The following is a 26,031-nucleotide window of genomic DNA, read 5'->3' as shown; positions in this document are numbered from 1 at the left end:
TGGGATTCCAAGCTCAGATCTGCCACCTGCTAAACTGGTTGATTTGGGACAATAATTGAACTTCTCTGAACCTCAGTTTCTTCATCTATCCATGGGGTTAAATATATATATATACATGCACACACACACATGCCTACCATGGTGTGCTGGCTACCCAGCTCTCTGGGGAGGGGGAAAGGCCCTGATCTGTTTGCCGATCTGTGGTGTGAATACTCCCACAAGGCCAATTTTAAGGTGCTAAGAGTTTAACAACTGCACGCAGATTTCCTGAAAATTTAACCATGAGCCCTTGCAACCTGGATCCCACTCACCAGGGTGATCATAGGATTAAATAAGGGAGCAAATCTAAACACGAGTTCACAGGGAGGGCACCATGCATGACACGGCTGGAGCTGAGCCTTGTGGTGATCCAGGCACGTGGGTATTCTGTTGTCACCACCTTATTTTAGAGATGAGACAAAACAGGTCCAAAATAAATAAGGTGCAGGCTGTAGAGCACATGCCCCACATCTGTCACACACACCCCACTCTGCATGCTGGTCTCATTTCCTATTGCATCTGTCGCTGAACAGTGTCTGTGTTTCACTGTTATATCCCAAAATGTGGGGGCTCGGTGTCCTTTGGCAGTGCCATTTCTGTCAGCAGAATCTGGAAGAGGGCTTGGGCATCCAAAGGGGTGCTCACTGCACATATACTGAATGCACTGGTGTGGCTCTGTGCCCACATCTGTAAGCTGGAGCTAATACCATGGAGGGCTGGTCCCCCAGCAGGTGTTAATACAAGCACTGTGTATCAACTCATTTAATCCTCACAAGGACTTATAGATCGGAGCGATCACTCTGTTATCCCCATTTTACTGAAGGGCATAAGACACAGAGAAGTTAAGTCCCTTGTTAAGGACACAAAGCTAGGTAAACAATACCATGGGAAGGATGTGCAGTGTAGAAGGAAGGAAGGACTGTGGTATTGGATGTGGGTGCGAGTCTCGACTCTGCCTTTCCAAGCAGGGAGAGGGGCGTGAACTTTGGAATCAGATGGCTTGGGTTTGAAGCTGGATTCTGCCTCTCACTGAGTTCCCTGGGGCGAGTTACTTCATCCGTGTATGCCTCCCTTTCCTCATTGGTTATATGGGGCTGATGGTGGCCCCGGCCCCTGGGGGTCATGGGAGGATAAATGAGCTAATGCCTGTGAAACGTTGAGTTCAGCACCTGGCACGTGGTAAGGGCTCAGTGAGCGCTGGCTGTAGTACCACTAGCAGTCTGGCAAGTATAAAATATCCTTCAGATGAACTGAATTAAGCCTGCTTAAAGGGAATGGCAGAGGCCCAAGAAGGCAGAGTGGGAAAGAATTGATTTTTCTATGTCATTGCTGATAATGTAAAAACAGTGTTAAAAGTACCGTTTGGAGTCAGAGAGTGAGGGGTGCATTCTCAGTGGCTCTGTGACCCTGGGCAAATTGTTCTCTCCTCCCTGGGTCTCAGTGTTCTTCTGTTCTGGATGATGGGGTGTGGACTCAGCTCTGACACTGTGGGCTTCCATACACTCTTAACACAACTACTCGGGTCAGTTTTGGTTGTGACAGAATGCTAACTTGAAGTTAGCTTCCTTCAAAGAAGGAAATGCATTAGGTCAAAAACTGGGGAGGCAGGGACAGATCTGGTTTCAGGTACCCCAGGAGATGACACAATGTACACATGTCTGTTGCTATAAATCCATCACTCCTTCTCTTCCTTCTCTTTCTCCCAGGACCTAGCTCTCTGTAGGTGATGACGATGAAGATGACTGAACTCTGATCAGGTTATGTATGTGACGGGCACCAACGATCACTGGTTGGCAATCATGATCACTGGTGGGCACACATGATCAAGTAGGTGCTATTGAAAATCCCAGTTTACGGGTGAGAAGATGGAAGCCCAGAGTGGTTAGGTAACCTGCTCCAGCTGACACAGCTAAAAGGGCAGGATGCACCTGTATCTGTCATGAAAATGGCAGCCCCTTAGAAAGAGGGAATTTTCTGTTTTCCTTGGGCCCATTTGTCAAACTGAACGGCAAGCTTGGATGGCCCTTGGAGTCAAGCCTCTGCTTTGGAACCCAACTCTGAGCCAAATTTGGTCATGAGGTTCTCTGATTGGCCGGTCCTGGTCACATACCCCATACAGTGGGCGGGACCCGTGACTGACAGTCCCATCAGACCTACCAGGAAGGACGGGGCGGGCCCCCGAGGTCAGGGGTGTCCCGCAAAGGAGGATGGACAGCTCTGCTGGACCAGGCTGGCGCACGGCCGCGGCCGACCTGCCTTGAATGTGGGGAAAACAAGGCTTCCAGCCTCCCGGGCCAGAGGAGTCCCTCGGTCTCCACGGAGACTTTCCCTCGTTGCTGTCCTTCCCTTGGACGGCTCCTTTAGCTCCCGACTGCCGCTGGGGACGAAATCCCTGAAATTGGGGCACTGGGCTGGGCTGGGCTGGCGCGAGGGGCCCAAAACAAAGGCTTGCTTTCCGGGAATGTTTTCCTGGGAAGGCGGCCTGCGGGCCTGTTGGAATTGTGGGGCCGCGCGCGGGGAGGGGGGGGGCTATCGCTGACAGCGCCCCTCTAGACAAAACAGCCCCAGCGCGACCTCCGAGAGGCTGATCCCACCAGCAGGGGCCAGCGGGCACCGGCAGGTCTTCTCCATTCGGAGAAGGCTGGGGCGGGGACTGGGGACTCAGAACCACTTCTGAGCAGTGTGACCAAGAGTGGCACGGGGTGGTGGGGGGGAAGGTGTTGATGGAAAGAACTGTTGACAAGAAAGGTTGCTAGGGAGGAGCGCAGGAAGGGAGCGAGAAACAGAAGGGGAAACGGGCTGTGGCAGAAGAAAAGCATAGAGCCTCGATACAATGGCACCCAGCAATGCAGACGAGGAGAGAAGGAAGGGTGCAGGGGTATGGCAAGAAGGCAACTATTAAGCACATACCATGGGCCATTTGCAATCAGATGGCTCTTGTGGGTAGTTAGGATCAACTTCCATTTCTCAGATGAGAAGCTCAAACACAGAGGCAGGGGAGGGAAGAATAGAGAGGCAGAGGCTAGACCAATGACAGCCCTCTAAGAAGAGAGAAATGAACAGAACAAGAAGGCTTGGCTGGCTTACAGTCTGGCATTGAGAGTTTCTCTGTAGAACTTAATGGCTGCATTCTGGCCCCAAACTCTGAGCACCGGAAGAGATGGACACTGTTATTATTGGCACCAGTTAACAGGCGAACAAAAGGCTCAAAGAGGTGAGGTGTGTGGTCTCAAGTTGCTAGACAGCAGTAGAGCCAGGATTTAAATCCTGTCTGATTTCCCATCCGATGCTTTAAGCCCTGTGAAAAACAGGGAAGTGAAGGCCCTAGTAGATCAGTAAGATGCAGGGGGAGAGAGAGAAAAGATACAAGGTTTGGAAAGAGAGAGATGGAGAACTGAAGAGGGTGGATAAGATTCAGAACCATGGGTGCCCTCGGTGAGGGGAAGCTGGAACAAAGGAGCCTGGTGAGTGCTGCAAATGTTCTACATTTGCAGAGTCCAATACAGTGTCCACTCATCACGTGCGATCATTGAGCACTCACAATGTGGCTACTCAGAACTGAGATGTACTGATAATCTCCACTACCCAGGGAATCCCAACGTGTTAGAAAAGCAGCAATACAGAGGTAAAATACCTCGTTGCATTTTTAAATAGATTACACGGTGAAGCTATTTTGAACCTATTAGGGTTAGTTTAAAAAAAATCAAAATGAATGTCACCTGTTCCTTTTTTGCTTAATGTGTCTCCTGGAACATTTCAAGTGACTGTGTGGCTTGCCTTAAATTTCTATTTACTATTGGACAGCGCAGTGGATACCTTTATCTGGGAGGCTGCATACACATGTAGTCAGAGCGTTTTACAGCACATACTTCATTGCAAAACGAGGGGGGAAAGAAGAAAGGAAAAAGGACGAGTCTAGAGCCTGGCGGGGGGCGGGGCCAGAGAGGGGCGGGGCCGGCGGCGCGCGTTGCCCGGCAACGGGCGCTGTGGGTGACGTCACCGGGCAGCGGCGGCCATCAATCCCCCTCTGGGCGGCGCAGGCGGGCCGGGCCGCCTGCCTCCTCCCCCCGGGCCCCGATGAGATCACCCTGGCGGGCGGCCGGCTGTCCCCGCGCTCCTAGCAAATCGACTCCTCGGCGAGCGCCGGCATCTCATGATCTCATGGCCCCGCGGGACGGCGCCGGCCGATGAGGTCACAGCCCCGCGCCCGGGCCGCCCGGCTGTGCGCGCTGCCGACTGCGGCCGGGCTCCCGGAGCCCTGGTGCCGGTTCCCAGGCCCCGGTTCTTGGCCTCGGCGGACAGCGACCTCCGCGAGGCTCAGGGGGCGAAGGGATCTGCCCCGTTACCCGGCCAGGGCCGCGTGGCACAGGGACTGGCGTTCTTCTCGCTCGCTGTGCCCCAGGCCCCTGCCCCTTTGCCCCCGTTCCTCCTGGCCTTGGTGGGAGCAGTGATGATGGCCTTGCTGGCCGGGCACTTTCTGTTCACAGTGACTGTCGCGAGACACCGTATTATATGGAGAGAAGGCTCAGAGAGGGGACGGGACCACGTTTACTTGACCCTACAGGACCTTCCTACTCCACTATACTACTCCACAATGGCCCTTTCCCAGGAACAGGGGGACTAACATCCTCCCTCCCTCCCTCCCTCCTTCCCCCAGGCTCAGTCATCAAACCCAGTCAGAGGAGGTCGGGTGAGACGCTATTAGAGGGCCTCACGATTCGATTCACTTGCTGGCAGATCTCCCCTCTTTTAACTGCTCACCCCAACACACTGCCAGGAGTGCCGGGGACATCAGGGAAAGGGGGGAAAGAGCACTGAGTGGCTGTGCTGAGAACATTCCTGGCCTGACAAGAACAGCAAAGCTAGGACTATTACCAACCGCCTTTTGCAGATCAGAAAACTACATTTATTTTCCCCCAAGTCAGATGGTGAGGGAGTCCTAGTTTCAGCTCAAATATTATTTCCATAGAGAAAGCCTTTCCAGTTGACCTAAATGCATTGTCTGTGAGTTATTTTATTTTCTTCCTAGCGCTTATTGTAATTTCATGATTTGTGCTTGTGTTTCATGGTGATCTGCCCAATCAAATGAGAGCAGAGACCTCTTCTGCTTCAGTTGGTCTGGTTCACTCACCATCTTTCCCCCATGTCTCTGCAGTGCCTGTCATCCAGTATATTTTTGGAGCAAAAGCAGAAACCTGTTGGCTCAGACTGATGGGCAGTGTGACATCCAAACCCTGTTTTGAGTGTAAAGTGTGGGCCTATTCCATACTTTCTAGGAAGTGCAAGCCCCGTGGCACAGGTACTTGACTCACGGTAAAGTCCCCCTGGTGCTTGCTCAGAGCCTATTAACTGTAAGTCTGCTACAGTACTGACAAGCTTGATGCTCTCGTTTCCCAACTAGCAGTGTGTCTGCTTGGTAGCTGAGAGGAGGAACTTGAAGGGTATCAGGTGTAGAAGGGAGAAGGTTTTCGTTGCCTGTGCCTGTTACACTTATGACTGACAGCTCAGCAAGGAGGGAGATATAAAAACCACACAAAAGCAGACACAAGGGAAACAAGGGGACGGCAACCCCAAAACTCTTGTAGGGCAGAGGGAGGGAAGGAGATGGATGGAACCTAAGAGCCGTGCTCGGGATGGCCAAGGCCTTCGCATGTTGCGCTGGGGACATGGCTGTTTGTTATTGTTTTTTACAACTGTTATTTTTAAAAAGCCACAAGCTGAAAATTTGCTTGCTCATTTTAAAAATTGACTGTAATTGCCTGGTGAGGCAGGGGGAAAATTATGAACCCAATTTGTAAGTGAGGGAAACAGGCTCAGTTTCAGAGAAGTTTGTGGGACCTGAATCCATGTCTCTCTGATGTCAGTGTGGATCTTCTCACGTACAAGCACGTCAGCCTCAGGAGCAAAGCCTAGAGTTGTGAAAAATGTGAAAAAAAAACCCAAAAAAACACTTTCCTTCAAAAGTCCTTTCTCTGCTCTTCTGGCTCCCATGCCCACGATGAGGAGGCCAGAAAGCATACCAGTGGCGGTGATGTCTCCTGGTGCTTGACCCTGGGGACCAGCTGACATCTGTCCCTGGGGCTGGAGTGAGGCTCCCCAGGAGTTGCCAGGACGTGAGTAGAGATCTGCTCAGCAGCAGCAGCAGCAGCAGGTGAGGCCCAGTTTCATTGGCCACAGTTCCCTTGATCTGAGCGCCTCGGCCCCATGAACAGAAAGGCCCAGGCCACGTGCCCCAGCAACTGTGTTCCAGGAGCCTCCTTGCAACAGGGCCCTGCTCCCAGGACCCTGGAGAGGCCCAATTATAAGATGTTGATGATTAAGCCCCAAGTGGCCTGGGACCCTGTTAGCTGTGGAAAGGCGGCCTCTTCCCTCTGTCCTAGTCCCAGGTGGATGGATGTGCTTACATGTCCCCATGTCAGCTACAGTTGTAGGCACAAATGCTCTGCGCTGCAACTGCCCAGCACCGGCAGGTCTTCTCCAGAAGAGAAGAGGCTGGCGGCCTCTTCAAGCACTAGGGGACAAGGTGCAGGGAAGGACAGAGAGATTCAGAGGGCAGGGGGTGCCTCTGTTCCTGGTGGTCTAGATCCCAGCACTGTGAACCATATAGACAAGGGCACCACTGTGGATGAATGTCACCATCCCAATGACCTTCCTTGATCACTATTGAAAAAGTAGCCTCAACCTCAGCATTTCCTGTTTTATTTTTTACCACTGGACACGGTGCTTATTTATTTCAGTATCTTATGTGTGTAAGTCCCTTGAGAGCAGATAATCTGCTCACTCACTACTAGATTCCAGGACATAGTCCTGAGCCTGGCACAGAGTAGGGAGTCAAAAACAAACAAACAAACAAAAAAAAAAAACACTGGTTGAATGAATCAGCAGCTAGATGGATGAATCAAAGAGCCCAGGACAGTGCCAGCATGGAACAAGTGCAGAGTGACTGGCTTCTGTAATGTAGCAGTGACAATTACTATCCTCTACTCCTAGGGAATGACGGGAAGGGTGGCAACTTCCTCCCAGTTCCCCTTCCTCTATTTACTTTGTTATTTTCACTAAATAATGGACTCTGGCTACTACTTACTGAGCTGCAGTGATCAAAAGGCTCTGACTGACATGATCTTGCTGAATCCTGACAATGGTGTAGTTAGTATCCCCATCACACAGACGAGAAAACTGAGGTTCACCCAAGGCCCATGGCTAATTCACAGAGCAGCTGAGACGAAACCTGCTTGACTGAGCCTAGCAGCCCTTCCCAAACACCACCACACTGCCTGCCTCAGAAAACGTGCCTTCGCAAGGTTCTCATGACTTCCGGTGCTGTGGGCTATGCCAGAGATGAAATGAAATGCAAGAGACTGGATTCCTCTTTAGTGGGTGTGAAGTCTAGTGGGGGAGAGAAACCAGCCATCACAACACCCTGTGATGCATTCAGAACAGAAGCAGCCCGGGGGCTGTGGGAGCACACTGGTGAGCCACCCAGCCCCACCTGGGGCCAGGGAAAGGCGGAGGCTTCCCAGTGGAAGTGGTGTCTAAACAGGAACCTGAGAGAGAGCAGACAGGCTTGGGGTTGGGGAGATGGTGTTCCTGGTAAGGGGAGCAAAGCCTGGGGGCGACAGAACAAGAGCACAATTTGGGGTTGGAGGGGGGTTGAGAGAAACTGTAAATGAGTGTTGAGTGACCGATGGAGGTCAGGCTGGAAGGAGAGGCCAGGGACAGGGCAGGTGGGCAGGTGCCAGAAGGCTGCAGGCTGTCACAGTCCTGAAACTCTCAGGATGTTGCCTTCTTCCTCTTATGTTAGGAACAGCCCTAGATCCAGGGCACCTACCCCTGCCTCAGCCAGAGCAGGCAACTCTTCTCTCCATGCTTGATAATTCCAAGCCCTGGGGGATTGCAGTGACCTGGTCAAGTCCATAGGCGAACAGACGGCACCTCCTCCTTTCCTTAGCACCCCTGCCTCTGCATCTGTCCCAGTCACTCAGCATGTATTTTTGAACCAAGAGTGGGGACACAGAAGGGAACAAGTCTCTGTCCTAGGGGTGGACTCCCTGGGTCCTAGATCTTTCATTCCCTCTCCCCACCTCTCTCTGCCCCTTGAAGTTAGAGCAAGGTCACACCCTAAGCTAAGATTCAGCAGGAACTGAAATCTCTAGTGCTAACCCTCCCAAATCACTGATAGATTGAGCATCCCTAATCTGAAAACCTGAAACCCAAAATGCTCTAAAATCTGAAACTTTTTGAACTGTATAGATTTTGGAGAATTTAGGGTTTTGGATTTTTCTGATGAGGGATGTTCAACTGGTCAAATCTCTGTGAATATTGCAAAATCTAAAAAACCCCTGAAATTAGAAACACTTCTGGATCCAGGTATTTCCTCAACCTGCATCAACAATCATGTCTTCAGAGGAGGCAAGGGAGCTGGATGCCATGAACTGTGCACCCAAGGGTATGCAGTTATGGGGACAAGTCTGCCCGGGGCTGGGCACTTAGTAAGCAAAACATGTTCTTCTTTCTTTGACTCATTCAAAATTCCAAACATGGTACTTCTGGATCCTGAGAAGAATTAGAAGCTGGCCAGGCCTCAGCGGGTGGCTCACGGGGCGGGGCAGGAGCAAGGCCTGGCTTTGCCCGGGAGGGCCGTGCAGAAGGCACAGGAGGAAGAAACAAACATGAGTGTCTACATGTGCCCAGAATGGCCGAGAGCTCCTCTACCTCTGCTGCCCGAACTTATGTTTTAGTTCACCTAAAAATTGTCCCCCAAATCCTGAGGGGAGACAAGGATTAGTTGGTTCTCTTCTGACACAGGAGGTGAGACACAGAGTGATGGGGGTATCTGGCCAGAGGGAATCCTCATGGAAATGGCAGAACTCAAACAGACCCGGAGCCCTTTTCAATCCATAATGGACGGAATCTTTTAGGCTTCAAGGCTCCCTGAGACCAGTCTCAATGCTGACTCCCTTTCCTCCCTGCCCCCTGCCCCCAAGGGGAGGAGGAACATTGGAAAACATGGCAGCAGGGCCATCCCGTCCACTCAAGCAGCGGAAGCCAACAAGAGGCCACCGCAGAGCACTAGCCAGGCATGACTCCAGGGCTGCCCAGGACAGGGGGTGGAGTGGACATCCCTGGGGCTGCCCTGTGGAGCTGGGCAGCCTCCCTAATCATTCGTCTGAAGGAGCGCACTTAAGCTGGCTAACAAATCCCTGCCCACCCAGGATAGAGAGCTGGTGGCCACCATGCACCCACAATGTGGCTGGAAACGTAGGACCTGGAAGCCAAAGACTTGGGCCTCCCTGTCCTGCCCAGGACGCAGGTTCACATCAACTCCTGACATCCACTCACCCTGCGGTCACTGCACAGCGGCTGTGTCCCTATGTGTAGCAGACACACAACAGACATCATTTTTGCCCGCATGGGGCTTGTCTCCAGGGAATGTGATGTTCTAGAGTTCTCTGGAGAAACGCACACACCAAGCTGCTGCCCACCTCCATGCCACGGCTCTGGCTGACCCTCTCCTTGGTATCCCTTTCTGGCCTTGCATGGCCTGGATCACCTCTGTCATGCTTCAACATTCATTTTGGATGTCACCTTCACTAGAGAGGCCTAGCTGGGGTCTGGCATAGAGGTCCCTCTGTTTTCCCAGAAGGCCCTGGGGTTACTGCTTCCCTATGTGCCTCCCAGTGAGTGTTTTGGGCTGAGTCCTGGGTCTGGGCAGTACCCTCTGGCACAGTGCCTGGCACTCTGCTAGGATCCAGTAAACATCTCAAGTACAGGAGAGGATGTACCACGTGACCTGGAAGCAGTCACTGCAGGGCCTCGGCTTCCTCATCCGTGGAGCAGGTCTTTCTGGGTCTAAGAGGCTGCAAACATGAGGGTGGGGGTGTATCCTGGTCTTTGAGGAACGGGCCAGGTCTCCAGGGTGTCCAAGTTGGGTGTTCATCATCTTGGCTTGGCCCCCACCAAAGCCACAGGCGGGCCAAGGCCTGCAGCAGCCTTTCCCGGGGCCAGCTCCTCTTTCAAGTTCCCTTTATCCACAAGAACTGCACCAGACGCCCACCTACTTCAGCATAAGGGGCCTTTGGAAGGTTCTGGATTATCTGAGGCTTCAAAGAAGCACCACACCTCTTGGCCACAGGAAGAGAATTCCAGACTCCTCAGAGCAGAAGTTCAAAACCTCACCTCTGTGCTCTGCTTCCCCAGCTTTCCTGAGCACCTGGTTCCCTGGGGATGGAGTTAAAATGTGGATTCTGGTGAAGCAAGACTCGGGCCCTGGCCTGTGCGCTTCCCAAGCAGAAGGAGTGGAGGCGCTTGGTTCTCAGTGCACCCAGCTCTGTGCTCTCCCATTCCTGGGAGAGGGCACTGGATGGGTCCTGCCTGGGCTGGGTGCTTCTCCAGGAGAAGCCACAGCCCCCATTCCCAGGTACTCAGGCTCTCCCAGGGAAGGCAGGCCCACATGGGAAGGTTCCCGGAGGTGACGGCAGCTGGGGTGGAGCCAGGCCCTTCTCTGGACAGCGACCATCCGAGCTGGTAAAAGTGATCATCTTTCAACCTGGAAATGGATTTCCAGAGGCCCCGCGATGGGGACAGGAGTGGGGTGGAGGTTGGGGGGCAGGAGGGGGAGTGCGGATTCGCAATAGCAGCTGTGTTCCTAATTTCCCCAGGAGGAGGCCTGGCCGCCCCTCCTCCGCGCTGAGTGTTTGCCATTAAAAACAAACAGTATCATTTGGTTCAATATAAAATGAATTAAAGGAAATTAAACTGCGGGGGCCATGTGGCGTGCCTTGTCTCCCATTGTCTGGGGCCGTTTTTCATCTTCCCCAGCGGGGAACAACAGCTTGGGGGGTGTGGAGCTGGGCAGGACGAGTCCAATAAATAAGGAACGCGGCCTCCTACACACCCGTGGAGGCTGGGGTTCAGGAAATCCCAGGTGCCCGTGGGGCCCTGTCCCTGCCAGGTCCCTTGGCGGTAGAATGTGGCCTTTGAGAGTCTTCCAGGAAACGGAGTGAAGGAAAGAAAACAAAACAAGAACAACAAAAAAAATGTGTTGTCCCCAGAGACAGAGAAGGGGGTGCTGGGTGGCTGAAGAAAGAGGCTGTGGGTCAGAGGGGGCCAAGCTGGAGCGGGCGGTGCCTGGTTGGCAGGGCATGGTTCTGATGTGTCCTGTGGTGTGGAGCAGTCACGCTGTCACTGCAGTTGTGGCAGCTGGGCAGCAGCATGCAGGTGGGGAGAGGCAGCAGCTGGGCAGTGGTTAAGGATGTTCATTCTGGCAGGGCACAGGGGCCCATGCCTGTAACCCCAGCAACCCTGGAGGCTGAGGCAGGAGGATTGCAAGTTTGGGGCCAGCCTCAGCAACTCAGCAAGACCCTGTCTCAAAACTTAAAAATAAAGAAAAAGGGTCTGGGGACATCACTCAGTGGTAGAGCACTCTCCTAGCATGCATGAAGCCCTGCCCCTGCCCCAGAAAGATTGTGGGTTCTGGAACTAGAAGCCAGAATTCAACTCCCAGCCCTGCCACTTATTTACTAAATTTGGCAAGTCACCTACCTTCTCTGTGCCTCAGTTTCTTCATCTGGCAAAATGGTGGTAAATATGAGTATCTACCTTGTAGAACGCTACGAGGATGAAATAAGTCAATAGAGTCAGGACAGTGCTAGGCGCATTAACTCCCTGTCATTACGTTCTGTATTACACATAACATTTATTATTCTATTTTTGCTGTAGGCTCCGGGGGGCATCTCCTGTGGCATCTGAAAGACTTGGCCTTTCAATTCATTGCTCCAACACAGACTTGCTGTGTAACCCTGGGTAAGGTAAGATGCCTTGCTGAGCCTAGGTCTTTCATCTATATATGAGGGATAAACAAACATCTGGGGATAGAGACCGCTGGTGCCTCTTAACATCCCTTCTTCCCTTCCTCTTTCAAAGTAAGAATTCTGACTTTTGCTTAGGTCCATTGGCACCAGCTGCAAGAGGACAGTCTGGTCTGCTAGGCGGCTAAGGTGACTGAGCAGTAGCCAAGGAAATGAGTGGAAGCAATGAGAGCAATTCTGGGGACGTCACCTCCAGAGATGGAGGAACACGCATTCCAACGAACGCAAAAATCTTAATAGGACAGAAGCATGCAGAATCCAAAAGCCTGGTCAAAGGAAAATACATCCTGCTTCAGGGGAGTTCGTTCCAGGACACAAAGGCTAACGGGAAATCTGCTAATGCAGCTCCACATAGCAGTAGCTAGGAGGAGGAAGATCAAATGGTTTTTGCTCTAACTCAACAACCACTTTAGATTTTTAAGATGTTGATAACTGGACTGGATATGTTCTTGACATTGTAAAACACTGGCTTTGACCTCAAAGATGGCACCTGGTTGGATGGGGGACTGAGAGGGTTAGGTTTCTGAGCCAATTCAGCTTGCCAGGCCCGACACTAATCTAAGTCTGGCCAGAAGGGTGTCTTGTGGGTGTGGTGAACATCTATAGTCAGGTACCTTAAGTAACAGAGTTTGTCTTCTATCATCTGGGTGGGCCTCATCTAATCCACTGAAAAACCTTAAGAGCAAGACTGAGATGTTTTTCCTTGGAAGAGAAAATTCTGCTTCAGGCTGCAGCAGCAGCACCTGCCTGAGATCCCAGCCGGCCCTGCCATCATGCAAGCCAACTCCTTGAAATAAACTTCTTAGGTGCACGTGTTCTACTGGTTCCGCTTCTCTGGAGGAGCTGCCTGGTGCAGGCAGGTGAGGGGCATTCCCAGGGAGGTCGGCTGCCTCGGCCAGGCAAGCACACATCAAACAGCAAGGGACCTCCCCAGGGCTGAGGATTCTGGGTAAAGCTGAAAGCAGTCCATCCTAAAATCTAGCAGTTCCATTTCTAGATGGTTATTAGAGAAACTTCTGTGTATGTGTGCAGAGATGTTCGTTATTGTACTGTTCATGATAAATAGTAAAACACTAAAGAAAGAGTCTAACAGCTCATAGTAGGGACTAGGGGACTGGATGGCTAGACCATGGGAAATATGACCCTTAAAAAAAGAATAAGTGGAGACTTAGAGCTACCCATGTGGGTGATGATCACTGGTATGCATCAGATCATCCAGAGTGTTTGTTAAAGCCCAGGGCCAGGCCTCAGCCCTTGAGTCGCTGACTCAGGTCATCTGGGGCAGAGTCTGTGAATTTTTAACAAGTTGCCGGATGATGCTGAGATCGCCAGTTCAGGGGACACACTTGGAGTGGTGCAGATGAACACAAACTTCGAAAATACAATGTAATGTTGCAAAATGATGTGCACTCAGTATCACTGGTGTTAATCTGTTATGTCGGAAAACATACTGTATCTTGTTTATGGATATACATGTGTAGCAAATAAACTAAAGTGGTGACCTCTAGGGTGGGAGAGAGAATAAGTACATTTCAGAGGATGTGGCAGAGATACTGCCATTAAATTCCTCAAATCCCAAGCAGTTTCCCCAGGCCCTCAGGCCTCAGGAGGGCAAGAGTCTCCCAGATTGCCGTGCTGTTAGGTGAGGCCTCCTAACTGAGTCCTGGGCAACAGGGGATCGAGGGTGCAGTGGATCTGCCTTACTTCCTGGTGCCTAAAACTTTCCAGGCACTCCTCTGAGTTCCCCTTCCTTATTGCCCTCCTTGGTGTGAAGCTTCCTATGTCCCTTTCGACTCAAAGTGTGGCCCATGGGCCAGTTATATCAGCATCACCAGGGAGTTTGTTAGAAATCAGAATTGCAGAGGGAGGCCCAGGAATCAGTGTGAACAGCTCACCAGATGATTTTTATGTACATTTAAATTTGAAAAACAGGGTCCCAGGGGAGTCCTAGGGGATGGTGGTTTCACTCCCTAGGGAAGCCTGGATCCCTAAATGACTGCATGGAGCAGTTGGAGCATCTTGGCTGACTTGCACTAGACTATGGTGACAAGGCAGTAAAGCACTGGCCTCTGCCATTGAGACTCTGATGTTCTTTGGCAACAGTACGTGGTTTCCCCTAATTAATACCGAAGGGAAACAATTAATACAGGTGGTATTAACTGTATTAATTAACAATTAATACAGTGAGGCCAGTTGGGTGGGGTTTAAGCTCTTTAAAAGAGGAAATGTGGGTAAGAACAACAAGAGTTATAGGTACAGAGATCTATTATCTATCCTTTTCAGCACGTTTGTAATATTTTATAGCTTAAAAATATTACAAAGTAATCTAGAAATGAAAAATCTCAGATTTATACAGGTGACCGACCAGGGACAAATGGAACAAGGAGGGTGTTATGGTTTGGATTCGAGGTGTCCCCCAGAAGCTCACATGTAAGACCATGCAGGAAGGTTCAGGGGAGAAATAACTGGGTTGTAAGACTCTAGACCCAACCAGTGATTTAATCCCCTGATAGGGATTAAGTGAGTGTCACTGAAGAGGTGGGTGTGGCTGGAGGAGGCGGGGATTGGGGCGTGGCTTTGGGGGTCTATATTTGTACCTGGCCAGTGGAGACCTCTCTCTGCTTCCTGATCACCATGGTGGGAGCCCTGTCCTCTGCCACAAGCTCCGCCATGATGTTCAGCTTCAGCTCTAGGCTGGAGAAATGGAGCTGGCCTTCTCTGGACTGAGACCTCTGAAACCGTGAGCCTCCAATAAGCTCTTCCTCCTCTGTAGTTGTTCTGGTGAGACCCTTTAGTCACAGCAGCGAAAAAGCCAACTAAAAGCCGGGGAATGAGGATAAAGCACTACCCAAGAGACAGGTGGTGGCAGCGCACCCCAGGGCGTCACTCTCTCCACTGGGGCCCATACGGCCAGATGACTCCTCTGCTGCTATGGGTATCGCTGGCAAGAGATGGACAAGTTCCTTCTCTGATACCTACAGTGGCATAATCACCTGTTATCAGTTTTTGGTGACTGCTATTAACAAAGCACCACAAACTGTAACAACACAAGAGACATTCACTCTCTCAGCTGGGAGGCCAGAGTTCTGAGATCAGTTTCAAAATCAAGGTGTTGAGGGGCTGGGGTTGTGGCTCAGTGGTAGAATGCTCGCCTCGCACAGGCGGGGTCCTGGGTTCGATCCTCAGCACCACATAAAAATAAACGAAATAGAGGCATTATGTTCAACTACAACTAATAAATAAATAAATATTTTTTAAAAAATCAAGGTGTTGACTGGGTCACGCTCCCTCTGGAGACTCAGCCTCTTCCAGCTCCCTCCGGGAAGCCCCCAGCATCCTCTGGCTTGTGGCCACACCACATGATCTCCCTCTTCACATTAACTTCAAAGTCAGCAAATTTTTCCTTGAAGGAGCAGACGATAAATATTTTGGATTTCTTTCAATTTTTCAATCTCTGTCACCTCTCCTCAACTCTGCCATGGTAGCTCAACAGCAGCCACAGACAATACATTAGTGAATGGGCGCTGAGTGTGTCCCAATAAAACTTTATTTACAAAAACAAGTAGTGGGCCACAGAGTGTAGTTTGCAGATCCCTGATCTAGATTCTGGAGCACAGTGTGTCCTGTGCCACTCAGGAAAAGGGTTCCCTGGTTGAGAAGCTGGGAAAATGTCAGGGAGAACCAAGGGCATGATGGATTGCAGGACTTCTTGAAGTCTTCCCTATGATAATGTGAGAGGGGGGATGAGGTACAGAGCATCTCTCCATTATGTGACCACAGAACATTTTCTTATAAAATGGCTCGGAACATCTCCTGACAGCCCCAGAATTACAGGTCAATGAATTTTCTTTCATTCCACCCTGATTCTGGTTAGATTAGGACTTTCTTGCTTGATTTACACACAGATGGCTAGTGCTTCCGACTTCCCTAGAACAACCATAATCACCTAACCCTCCAGCACTTGACCCGGGGTAGTTAATCCCCATGTCGGTGTGCAGAGGTCAGTCCTGCTAGGCCCACTCTAAACATGGGAACACTGAGGCTCAGTGGGGTTAATCCCAGAGGCAGATCGGGGTGGATTTAGAATTCGAACCTAAGTTTAATTTCAGAATGTGTGTCCTTTCTGGGACCCCACCAAGCCACCAGAGTTAATTTCTTTTTTTTTTTTTTTTTTTTGAGAGAGAGAGGAGAGAGAGAGAGAGAGAGAGAGAGAGAGAGAGAGAGAGAGAGAGAGAGAATTTTTAATATTTATTTTTTAGTTCTCGGCGGACACAACATCTTTGTTGGTATGTGGTGCTGAGGATCGAACCCGGGCCACACGCATGCCAGGCGAGCGCGCTACCACTTGAGCCACATCCCCAGCCCCAGAGTTAATTTCTTGTCTCTCTCTCCTGCTTACACACTCTAGATTCTTGGCAATGACAGTGAGGAAGTTTTCTAAAAGCATAACACCCACCAAACATCAGGTAATGTCAGTATTGCTAACAATGGTGTCCCTGTCTCTGGCTTTCTGTTCTGTTTGGCTGAAATCCAATCACAAGAGGACAACACCTCCAAGAACAGCTGCAGGTAGACACTGTACCCTCGGGCTCGGCCCCTGGCTGGCTGCTTACAGCCGGGTGGCTTTCCTCAGGATGCTCAGTTTCCTCATCTGTACCATGGGACTGATAACAGTACCTACCTCAGAGTGCTGCTGTGAAGATCAATGACATATGCAACGGGCATATTTCAGATGGTAGGTAAATACACAAATAGGAAGAAAAGCCAGGTGACATTAGCTGCTCTTTAGGGTTTGAATCCTACTTTGCCATCTGCAGGCCTGGGGACGCCTGACAATCTAGTTGGCCTCCCTGAGCCTCAGTGTTATCTGTCCCATGGACTGAAGTAAACTTGGCCAGCCTCCTGAGAGTCACTGTAAGGGCTTTTTAAAGGGATGGGCTATCTCAGTGAATAAGACAGACCTGTAAATGCCCCTGAGACTTATGGTCCAGTGGGGGAGAGTCTGGCCACATAATTACAGAGCAGCGTGGTAAGTGCTGGGAGAGAGGAGGAGCTCATAGGAACTTACACGAATGGGACCCACATTATCTTAAAGGGATCCAGGGGGAAGTGACATCCAAGCTGAGTCCTGGAGAGACACAGTCAAAGGGTCAAAGAGGGCTACGAAATCCAAAACCATACAAGTGTCCACAAAGGAATCCGTGAAAATATCTTTGCCTGGGTGTAGTGGCACACACCTGTAAACCCAGCTACTCAGGAGGCTGCGGCAGGAAGATCGCAAGTTCGAGGCCAGCCTGGGCAACTTAGCAAGACCTTGTCTCAAAGTGAAATGAAAAGGGCTGGGGATGCAACCCAGTGATAGAGCACTTGCCTAGCACTTGAGGTCTTGGGTTCAATCCCTAGGACTGACGAAAAAATCCATAATAAGGCCAAACGGCTTCCAGGACATACAAACCCAGCTGTTTTAAAAAGGGCTGTTATGTACGTAAACCAGGAGCACTGAGGGCCACCTCACCATGCTGTCTGAGGTTGTGTGACGGGCACCCCCCCATCTTAATGCCCAGGACTGTGGCCATAAGGAAAAAGCCCACCTGGATGATGGTACAGGCCATGTGACCAAAGGGACTTTATAGATGGCAATAAGGTTACTGGTCAGTTGAGTCTGAGCTCATGAAAAGAGAGGTCGTCTAGGTGGGTCTAATCCAATCACTTGAGCCCTTTAAAAGCACAGTTTTCTCTGGCTGGTGGCAGAAGGGGAAACCAGGGAGACCACAGGCAGGATCTGATGGGCTGGACCGTCATGTGTCAAGATCAGAGAGAAGCTTCCAGGAGCTGCAGATGACCCCGGGAATCGCACCAAATTCTGTCAACCACCTGAGCAGCCTGGGAGTGGATTCAAGTCTAGAACCTCCGGATAGGAGCACTCCCTGATGAGCCAAGGCTTTGACTTGGCTCTTCAGACCTTTGACCTCCAGTCAAGTTGTTAAGTTAGAGGTCACTGAAAAGTTAATACAAGGACATGTGTGTGTGTGTGTGTGTATGTGTGTGTGTGTTTACTATTATCCCAATTGATAGGTGAGAAAATGAAAGCAAAAAGAAGAGAGATGATCTTGCTAAGGTCACACAGCTGGTGAATGGAAAAGGGATTCCCAGACAGGATCTGGACCCAAGCAGCCAGTTCCACCATTACCCCAGGTTAGGGGAACACTCTCCAGGATGGGGAAATGGGTCCCTGAAGCCAGCAAGCTGCGGCTGTGTGTGGACAGCTCCTATTTGAAGATTGTGAGCTGAGCAGGAAGCACACTGCGTGTACACAGGTAGGTGTGACACAGCTAGGAAAGATTCAGGGTAGCGTTTTATCCTCTAGAAGGGGAAGTGGGCCTCTGGGGGCAGGAAAGAAGACTTCTGACTGTATACCATGTCCTGTTTTCCATGTTTTGAACTTTGAACCCTAGGATTATGTTTCCTATTTACAAAATAAATAATGATGAATAATTTGACTGTGGTAAAAAGACATCTGAACCAATACAGAATGCTTTCCAAAAAGCAGAGAGCTAGGGGTGAACTGGTCTGAAGTATATTAGACTATTAGGTGTCCTAACGAGGCCTGAGTGGCTTTCACAACATAACTAAGTGCCAGAGGCCGGAAGCCCAAGGTCAAGGTGTTCCTTCTGAGGCCCCTCCCCTTGGCTGGAGGATGGCCGCCTTCTTACGGTGTCTTCATATCACCTTCATCAATGCAAGTCTGTGTCCAAATGTCCTCTTGGCATAAGAGGAATATTCCATGAGGGCCCACCCTAGTAACTGCCCTTTCACATCATTACCTGCTTAATGTCCATATTTCTAAATATAGCCATAATCAGCCAGACAAAGTGGCCCAGACCTGAAATCCCTGTGAGTTGGGAGGCTAAGGCTAGAGGATCACTAGTTTGAGGCCAGCCTCAGCTACTTAGTAATTAATTAATTAAAAAAAAAGAGCTTGGGATGTAGCTCAGTGGTAAAGCGTCTCTGGGTTCAAACCCCATTAACAACAACAGAAATCAGGCACTTTGGGTCCAGACTATAACATAAATTTTGAGGGACACAATTCAGCCCCTATTAGGGGAGCTGTCCCAGGGCCCTCAGCAACCTTTGACCCAGTTTCTTTACTTCAACGCTACGGACATTTGGGGCCACGTATTCTCAACCATGCCACCGTCCTGTGCACGGTAGGACACGTAGCGACGTCCCTGACCTTTACCCAATAAATACCGGATGCACTTCCCCGCCAATTGTGACACAAAAAACACATCTCTAGAAATTGCATTCACCTCCCAGCAGGGTGGGGGAGACAGGAGATAAATAAAGACAGAGCAATCGGAGACCCATCAGGGACTGGCACACACAAGGAAGGAGGAGAAGTGACAGTGAATAATGCAGGGTGGGAAAGCCACTTTCAACAGGAGGGGCCCTCCGAGGAGGTGACATTGGAGTCAGGCTCTGAATGATGTGACAGGGACAGCCCAGCGAACAGCAAGAGGAAGACTGCCCAGGCAGAGGCCACGGAAGTGCCGAGGCCTGAGAAGGAAGATGCTGGGGGCAGGGGTAGGGGACGTCCCCGGGTCACCGGGGTTGCAGGTCCAACGTGAGCAAGGTGCGGAGGGAGGCGTGGGGCAGAAGGCAGATCCAACAAGCCCAAGATGTACGAGTGACAGAAAAGTCATTTCCATCTGAAATGACAAGTGGCAGCTCAAGACACCCGGCCAGCCAGGGTAGGGTTGAGACCGAGGATGAAGATCAGCGGCCGCCATCGCTCACCCATCTTGGCCTTCCAAAGAGCCTGGCTCTCCTAGGAGGTCCGGGTGGGAGGCTCCCACGGCCCCCTTCATGCTGGGAAGCATGTGGGAATCGGCGTCTTTGGCAGAGGGAAGATTAAGCAAAGGAGGAAAATGAAGAGATTCCCAGAGTCCCCAAGCAAGGTGGCTCGGCCAGCCTCACACGCCAGGGCCATCCAGCAGACCCCCATACCAAACCCTTCCACGGCCATAATTATAATATTAAAAACCAGCCCACCCTCTCAGCGGACAGCACAGAGGCCCGGGAAGCGCAGCTGTGCTGTGAACTATTAGGGGGTCCCTGACAGATGTGTCTCCCCGCAGCCCCGGCCCAGCTGCAGATGAAGACCTGTCCCTTTCTTCCTCCTAGACAAGGATTGATGAGGACTCTCCAGAGCACTCAGACAGGCGAGGAAAGGCTGCGGACCTTCTCCCCGCCTGCAATTTATCTTGGGGGGTCTATTCACATCGTTTCTTCCAGGCTGGACCGTGCTCTGACCCGGCACATTAATCTCTCCGAATAAAGTAATAATCATCAAAATCATGGAACTGGACGGTTGCCAGGGAGGCATTAATAACTGTCACCCACACCTCGGCGGTGCAGGGAAGGGGTGTTGGGGCCCATCCCCGCCCCCTTGATGTAGCACTATTGGAGAGGGAAAAAAGTTAGGGTGGCTCTGGCCTGGATTTGGGGGAGTTTTATACAGATGTGTGTGGGGATGCATCTGAGGAGCTCCCCAAACAAATCTGGGAAACACACATGGGAAGAAGGAGGGTCGAATAACAGAGCAGGTATTCTGGAATTGGACTGCCTGAGTTCAAACCGCAGCTTAGCCACTGACAAGCTGTGTGACCTTGGGTTACTTCCTTAACCTCTCACTGCTTGCTTCTCTCCTGGTGAGAAGGTAAAAGCATTTCAGCTTCTGTGGGCAACAGTTCAGTCATTTTTCTAAGAGTTAAGTAGAACCACCACAGGACCCGCAAAGTCCACCCTTAGGTGTCTTCCCAGAAAAACTGTGTTCCCAATAGATGCTTGGACTTGAGAAGCCCTCCTGGCCACACGGTTCACAGTAGCTCGAGAGTGGCAATAGCCCCAATGTCAATGAGGGGGAAATGGCTACATAAATGGTCTCTGCCGACAGGGGACACGATTCAACCACAGCAGGAATGAAGTGCTGATCCCGCCACAGCCTGGACGGGCCCGAGACATGACTCAGTGAAGGTCTCGTGTGGTATTTCCACATCTAGGGAATATCGAGAACGGGCGAGTCCTTCAAGACAGAAGGGGTGGCCTGGGGCTCGTGGGAGGGGCCGTGGTGTGTGAGTCTGAGGGCTCCTTTGGGGTGATGACAATAACCTGAAACCAGATAGGGGTGTTGGCTGCAAAACACTGTCACCACACTAAGTGCCACCAACAGTATTCTTTGAATGGCTAATTTTACATTGTATGAGTTTTTCCTTAATTTAAACAAAAACAATAATGGCCCGCGCCTCACAAGCCTGATGTGAGAAGGAAGCAAGCCAGGGGGAGCTGGGCCCCCACGAGGCTGACCCCACGCTGGTCGCTCCCGGGCTGCTGCACGGTCTCCCTGGGGTTGATGACCTTTGCCAAGTTACTTAACTCGGTTTTCTCTCTGGAAAGAGATCTACTCTCTGCAGATTGATCGGATTAAACGAGGCCATGGCTCAGGAGGTTCTGAATGAAGATGGAAATGTTGGCCACCTGGTTCCCTAGAGAACCACCCATGCCTTCATCTGAGTCCAGCCCACACCCAGTGATCCGCAAATATTTCTAGAACAAATGGCATTGCCGTCTGACTTCTGATGATTGCTTCACAATAGTTAGCTGTAGTAATCACTCTTCGTTTGGCCACCAGATTACTTTGAGAGGCCCTTCATGGCCTTTTCTAGAAAAGAGGGGTGTGTAGAGCTCTGCTGGTAGATTTCTGAGTTCATGACAGACTTGTTTGGAAACCTACCGTAGAGGCTTGAGCTGAGCTGGAAATGGAATCCAAACTCTCACTGTGTAGCTGGCCAGCCTAGTCTCCATCCACCTACCCATCCATCCACCCACCCAACCAACCATCTGTCCGTCCATCCAACCATCCATCCAACCATCCATCCACCCATCCACCCAATCATCTGACCATCCACCTATCCACCCCCTACCAAACTATCCATCCATCCACCCAACCAACCATCCATCCAACCATCCATCCATCCATTAATGCATTCTCCTATCCATCCACCCATCCATCTATCCATCCATCCACCCACTCCATAATCCCCTGTGTACCCTCCCTCCCTCCCCCATCTAGTTGTCCTCACACCCACCCACTCATGGATCAATCTGCATAGGTACCTACCTGCCATCCTGCCACAGCACATCCATCTCCCTCTGTATCCACACACCCACCCCTCTACCCACTCTCTCTCATGCGCGCGCGCGCGCACACACACACACACACACACACACACACACACACACACACAGAGCAAGTGCTTCTGAATGCATCGAAGATGCTGGTGATCCCTCCACCAATCACCTAAATTCATTTGCTTCGAGGAATGGAGGGTCTGCATTGTGGGGGAGTGGGGAGAAGTGACAAGAAGGATGACCGGATTAATTGTTTATAAGAAGACAGCTCTGGCTGCAGGAAGCGAAGGGAGAGTGGGGCAGACACACCAAGGGAAGGGTGAGGTCTCAAGGCAGTGAGGACGCTGTGGTGGCAGTAAGGACGCTATGGCGGCGGTGAGGATGTTATGGCGGCAGTGAGGATGCTGTGGCGGCAGTGGAGATGTGGGGGGAGGCTGGATTCAGAGTCTCGGGGGAGGCAGGGCAGACGGAGCCCGCTTGCAGACTGGGAGCAGCAGAAAGAGAGGATAAGGCCGCTTCCAGGCTGCTGGCTGCAGGAGCGGCCACAGGGCAGCACACGCAGAGATGGGGACACGAGAGAGCCCAGGCTCCAGGGAGACCCAAGGCCACCTTTGGAAAGACCCCACTTTTCTGTATCTGGTCCTCCTGCTGAGTGCTTCCCTCAGGAGGCCAGTCCAGACCACCCGCCGGGCCTTCCCTGGTGACAGCTGATTGGATGAGGGGTGAGCACGTGACCAGTGGAGCCCCTTCCTGGCCAGTCACTGGGCCGTAAACCAGCTGGTACAACAGAGGACTCGGGCTGGCCAGGGCCCTCGCCTAGGCACCTGAGGGTGGACCCAGAGATGGCATGAGCTGCGGTCGGAGCCGGGAGGCCTTGTTCCTCCGGCTTTGCACTCTCGGGTCTAAGTCTACTTATGACGTGGCTTTGTGACAGCCTCTCCTGACAGCCCCCGTTTTGGCTGCAGCAGAGGGATTCAAGCTCAGGCAGAGGGGGGTGGCTGCCTGATGGTGTGGATGGTCTTCGTGTCTGGCTGGGTGGCCTGGGGCAAGCGTAGTTCAGTTCCTACAGGTGTGAAAAGGGGGTGGGCCTTGGTCCCCAGGGCAACGGTAATCAGAGTACTCAGGACAGTGACCAGCGCCCGGGATGCACCCTGCCAGGGCTGGCTATTGCAGCTGCTCCTGCTCCTCACTAGAATGGGCTGACAAATGACTTTCTGTGACAGTCTGTTCTCAGGCACCAACTACCATGGGCTCCAGCACAGGCTCTGTCTCTCCTGCCCCGGCCCCACCCTGCTGGCTGCACAGAGCCAGGAGCTCCCAGCAGGTGCCCAGGTAGGCGGGGGCAGGGAGGCCCTGCCTGGGAGGTATCAGCCCCAGCCCCGCCCCGGCCAGGACTGTGAGGCCAGGGCTTGGTGTGGCTAGTGGCCAGGCAGGGGTCTTAGTGCTCAAGAGAATGACAAGCCCCATGCCTGCAGGTGGCCGAGGCTGGTGTCCCCTGGCAGGAGATGGCCCACTCTGTCTACGTAGGTGATGGCTAGAGGCCATTCCAGGCACAGGGTCCCCAGAGAGCTCACCGTGTAGCTCTCACCCTCCCTGTCCTACACGGTGCGAGGTCCAGGCAGGTGCATGGAGGAGGAGGCCCACCGGAAGCGTCTCCCTGGGGGTTCCAGGCCTAATGACACCAATGTCGGGCACATGAGTCTGTGGGAACAGTCACCTGGCCGGGGTTCTCAGAGATCAGACAGCTGCAAGAGGCCCCCACGTGACAGTTTGGATAGGAGGTGTCCCCGCAAGCTCGTGTGTAAATGCAGGGGTGTTCTGAACGGAAATCACTAGGTTATGGGGCTGTGAGCTAATCAGGGGACTTGGCCATTTGATGGGTCAACAACTGAGAGCACTACCATGCTGGGCACTTATGATCTTCCCCATCCTTCCGATACCTCCCACCCCTTCAGCCTCCAGAGTCACTAGAACTACAGGCTGGGCCGACTCCCTGTGGGAGTACACTCCTGTCCCTGGCTCCTTGTGGGACTTTCTCTGCTCTCCGGCTGCCAGGAGGTGAGCAGCTCCCCCGCCCCCACCTTCCACTATGACTTTCTGCCCCGCCTCAGACCAGAGCAACGGAGTTGGCCCATAGTGGAATCTGCCTTGGAAACATGAGCCCTAAATAAACATTTCCTCCTCTTAAATTGTTCTTGCTATGCCTTTTAGTCACAGAGATGCACAGGTGACTGACACACCCTGGATTTGGTGTCAGTCAGGCCTGAGGGCAAACTGTGGATCGGCCAGGTGTCTGCAGGGATCTCTGAGCCTTGATCTCTTTGTCCATATAAAATGGGGAGAGTGCCCACCTTGAAGGGAGTGGGGAGACAGCAGCAGCAGGAGGAGTAATGAGTACAGCGGTGAGTCAAGATGATCATCCGCTGGGTGGGGTGGTGCATAGTAACCCAGGAGACTGAGGCAGGAGGATTGCAAGTTTGAGGCCAGCCTCAGCATCTTAGTAAGACCTGGCTTCACACACACAAAAGGGCTGGAGATGAGGCTCAGTGGCAGAACGCCCCTGGGTTCAACCCCTGGTACCCAAACAAAAGAAAGGTCCTCCTGGTGGCCGACATTCATGGAGCATCTGCCCTGGGCCAGGCCTGCTTGGATCCTCATCATCTCTTCACCTTCAAAACTGCCCAGGGGGGGTCTCATGGCAGGCCGCGTAGGGGCTGGCCGCGAGGAGGGTGGGATTCAAGTGCTGGTCACGAAGGTGTGGACCAGGGGTAGGGGAGCCACCGGGGGGTCTGGTCTGGAGAGCCCTGTCCACACAGCTGGCTCCATGGAGATGAAGGGGCGAAGAGAAGGGCCAGGCCAGGCCTGGCAGAGAGCTGCTGGAGAAGCTGCCCAGGCCAGGAAGGGCCCACTCTGAGGAGGGACGGGAGGAGGGACAGCACCCGCTTCACAGGAGGTGGCACACATTCGCGAGTTGATGAGTGTCCAGTGCTTAGTGACCTGTGGTTAGTGACCTGTGGTGACCCGGAAGGGAGGAAGCCAGGTGTGGTGGACGGAAGAGGAGCCCCCACCACGGGGTCCCCATCCCAGTCCCCACAACCTACGAAGACACCAGCTGACAAGGCCCAGGGGACTTTGCCTTGAGATGGGCCCAGTGTGATCCCAGGGTCCTTCTAAGGGGAAGGCAGGGAGGCCAGAGCCAGAGAGGGAGAGGTGACCAGGGAAGGGAGGTCAGAGAAGATGCAGGAAGGACCCCACCTGCCACCCTGACCCCACGGGAAAGGACAGAGCCCAGGTACCACCTGCCACCCTGACTGGAGCCCGGCGAAACCCAGGTCGGGTTCTGACCTGGAGAGGAATGGAAAAGTCGATTCACTTTAATTTGCTTTCAGCCACCAAATTTGTAAGAGTTTGTCACAGCAGCTCTTGTTGGGCCTACCACTGGCTGAAGCCCCCTGGAGGACGGTGGTCTCAGTGATTCAGGAGGTTGAGGCAGGAGGATTGCAAGCGTGAGGCCAGCCTCAGCAACTTAGGGAGGCCCTAAGCAACTTAGTGAGACCCTGACTCAAAAGAAAAAGGGCTGAGGATGTGGGTCAGTAGTAAAGTGCCCCTGGGTTCGATCCCCAGGACTTTGTCACACACACACAAAATACACACAGGTCTGGGCAGAGAGCAGGGTGAAGAAGACAGGTTAACTGCAAGATATCAGCTGTAAAATTATGATCCCCCTAACCTCTCTGAGGCACAGAGAGGTTAGGAAACTCATCCAAGGCCACACAGCTAGTCAATGCAGAGCTGGCAGTCACAAAGGGTAAATGATATCAGCAAAGGCCGAGCACACCTGACCCAATAATCTGAAATTTGAAAAAAGTTACAAATGCAACATCCCCCTGCCCCATGATGAAATTTAGCGTCAGAGAAGCTGCAACTAGAGTAA

General features: G+C 52.1%; 1 protein-coding gene and 1 long non-coding RNA gene across 6 annotated transcripts in view; one reads left to right on the top strand and one right to left on the bottom strand.

Annotated features, from left to right (window-relative positions):
• Rnft2 (ring finger protein, transmembrane 2) overlaps window positions 1–26,031 on the bottom strand; it is a 69,123-nt gene that overhangs the window by 17,802 nt on the left and 25,290 nt on the right. The gene's annotated exons all lie outside the window — the stretch shown is intronic.
• LOC120891326 (uncharacterized) lies at window positions 4,060–13,413 on the top strand. The gene is made up of 3 exons (XR_005735702.2): window positions 4,060–10,563; window positions 11,758–11,846; window positions 11,985–13,413. It is a non-coding gene; the product is annotated as an uncharacterized LOC120891326 (long non-coding RNA).

This window comes from Ictidomys tridecemlineatus, chromosome 2 (genome assembly GCF_052094955.1).
Source record: "Ictidomys tridecemlineatus isolate mIctTri1 chromosome 2, mIctTri1.hap1, whole genome shotgun sequence".
NCBI lineage: Eukaryota > Metazoa > Chordata > Mammalia > Rodentia > Sciuridae > Ictidomys > Ictidomys tridecemlineatus.
The sequence above is the reverse complement of the archived record's forward strand: the minus strand, read 5'-3'. Positions and strand labels throughout refer to the sequence as shown.